Below are 2971 nucleotides of genomic sequence, written 5' to 3'. Positions count from 1 at the left end.
ACCATTATCTAACAGCAACTCTGCCTTGAATTCAAATTATATATTGTTCAACCACATGCTTTTTTAATCCACCAATCAACCGATCTAACTTGTTGCTAAGAAAATTGTGATAGATATCGACAGATATGGCAAAGAATATAGATAAATCAAATAAGAATCAGGGAAAATTGTCTCACGATCTATATTTAACTGTAATTGAGCCGAACCCATGTTCTAAAATGCGTAAAGAGATCAAAAGAAGCTAGGTAGCTCAGTATGCTTGAGAATAATATTTTTGGACATTTAAAAATGCTTTTACAAAAGAATGAGGTGATTGGGAATGGCGTCTCCAGTGTGTGTCTTGAGGTCATATCCACAATAGCACGAACCATCCATTACATATAGCATATGAATTAACAGAGACTAAATAAACAGCCATGTATGCTCTCCAACTCCATGACCATGTATCTGTCATACTTTATCTTTGGAACAAGGTGACTAGGGTTGCCACAAAACATTAACCTGCAATGACAGAAAAAAATATTCCAATAATTTGCTATACTATAATTAGAAAAAACAATAACAAAGCATCTAAAACTAATTCAATTCAATTTATGTTGTGCCTATTCACCAAAAGTGAACAAGAGTGGACATAAAGTGGACTCAAGTGGATTCTTTTCGTCTCTTAGCATGGGGAAAATATATTAGGTAGCTTATAATGTTGAATAATGTTCAAGTAACCAGCCATATGTCCATTATCTTGTTCTAAGGACTTCCGTATGACCATAATTCAATGTTTTTTAGCATGTAAATAAGAATAAAACATATATATTAGGATGATCCACCTTTTTTAACTTGAGTACACAAAAGAATTTTCTATTAGGACCATCTGCTAGACTGCTATATTTCGGACAGCCAAACAATATAACCACTATGATGGTAAAACAATTAAGCCATTGCCTAAGAGAAGGAGCACTGTAAAAATATTATCAATATTAGCCTATAATATTTATAGAAGAACCAAAAATTTCAAGTCCTACACAACAATGCTCGCGAGAAGAAGTACAAATTAATCTGAATACTTCCCAGTTTTAGTATTTAGGAAAACAAAAATTAGATTCTGGGACTAAAGAGCACGAGAAAATTTGGTTTTCTGAATTTTAAAGGATATTGAAAATTAATCTCACTAGGATTTACAGCAAGCTGACTTCAGCAAGTAAATAGTTCAGCAACAAGAGGAAAATTGGCTAGTCAGAATAAATTAGTTCCTTATTACAACAATATTGATTATTGGCCACACTAAAATCCCTGTGGTAGGCAGAAAATAGTACTCTATAGCAGTAAGTACTAGATAATGAACAAAGCAAATAGAAGCAATAAAGCCATATGTTGATATCATGCAACAGTAAGGTAAAGGAGATGGACTTTTCTGAATTTGCCGCAACACACCTCTATTATCTTACAAAATAATGCATGGGAGAAGAACTATAAATTAATCTAAAAAATTGTCTCCAGGTTTTAGTATGTAGAAAAAAACTTCAGCTCTTGCTAACTGGGCAGTGCTCCTGCAACATGTCCAAAATAGCTAGGTTATCTTCGCAAATTTAGGTATGTGCATTTAGATCTGTAAACTTGGATCTCTGAATTTAGTTCACTGAAAATAGACGTACATTGACTTCAACAACTAGATGTACTAGAGCTCTCAATTTATTGGTAATGATAAAGTAACCAAGATGGACCAATGGAAATCTAGGATAACCAAATAGTTTGTTTTGATTCATCACAAAAACAAACCTTTGGTTGAACTCCAAGGAAATTGCAGAATACGCCCAAGAAAAACTCCATGCATACTCTAGTTGTCCTGTCGCGGGTAGTGAAGAATCTAAACTGTTGAAGCTTGTTAGCGAGCAAATTTAATTCTTTCAGATCCAAGGCAAAATTACCTTTTTCCTTCTCTCTGGATTTCAGGGGCCTGTATATAGTATATTGGATATCATATGACTGATGACTAATAAAAAAACAAATTCCAGAAACAATATGTCAATTATCTTATTGTAAGTATAAGGCAAAGACATGTTTTGGTAACTAGTGAAAATAAAATCATTTAGGATGAAAAAATAGAAAGCAATAAATCGTTACACTACCATTGACAGAAATTCTTCATGGATTGTGGTAAAATTACATAGGCTCCTGTTGGGAACAAAAATTAGAATATCTAATTTTAGAATAAAGTCAGCAAGCAAGTACTAGATTTGGTAGGAGTTGTGTGTATACATAAACAAACACAAGGCCAACGCTCTTGAATTACGTTAATTAATAGATTAATACTCACTGTGTAGGAGTTAAAGATTTCAAATCAATAGCTCTTGTCTAAGCTAACGTGTAAAAGGGCAGTAGCAATAGAGAAGCTCCGATCATCACCAAAATAAAAAAAGGCAATGTATTTTCATGGCATTCAGATCTAAGATAAATAATTTTAGGGTTCGTCATATGCCCAAGTAATAGCATAACAACAAAATAAACTGCTAGCCTCCAGAAACAGATTGGCCATATTTGGCTTACCCCATATTCAGCTTGTTAAGCTTTTTTTTCAGCCGGAACAGTATTTTTCTCTCACAAGAATTCAGCCGGAACAATGTTTTTCCGCTTCACCTGGTCACGACTCGGCTGTTGGCTCAGCTTGCCGGAGTGTGGAGTTGTGTCGTTTGCCGTGGACTGTGGTTCGTTGCGGTGGCCGATGGAGCGGTCTCCTTAAGGGATGGGACGGCGGCTTCCTCCCTGTGGCGTCGACGACGCTGGCCCTGGCCGTATCTCCGCAGCGCGTGGGGAAGGGGACCTCCTTTTTTCTGGTCATAGAGATCCGTACGTATAGGCAACTCCATATCTAGTTTGTGCGGTAGATGGGTGTTTTTGGTGGGAATTTTGGCAGGAAAAATCCAACTCAGGCGGGAAGCTAATTCCGGTACATCAAAAAACAATTCCAAGCTTTGTT

At 36.0% G+C, this 2971-nt stretch overlaps 1 long non-coding RNA gene across 1 annotated transcript; it reads right to left on the bottom strand.

Moving 5' to 3' along the window:
* Positions 1-282: 282 nt before the first annotated feature.
* LOC136483194 (uncharacterized) lies at positions 283-2767 on the bottom strand. The gene is made up of 3 exons (XR_010765344.1): positions 2542-2767; positions 1774-1951; positions 283-501 (listed from the first exon to the last, which is right to left on the bottom strand). It is a non-coding gene; the product is annotated as an uncharacterized lncRNA (long non-coding RNA).
* Between the last annotated feature and the right edge of the window lie 204 nt (positions 2768-2971).

Source organism: Miscanthus floridulus, chromosome 9 (genome assembly GCF_019320115.1).
Source record: "Miscanthus floridulus cultivar M001 chromosome 9, ASM1932011v1, whole genome shotgun sequence".
In the NCBI taxonomy this organism is placed as follows: Eukaryota; Viridiplantae; Streptophyta; class Magnoliopsida; order Poales; family Poaceae; genus Miscanthus; species Miscanthus floridulus.
Note: the sequence above shows the minus strand (reverse complement) of the source record. Positions and strands in the feature narration are given on the sequence as shown.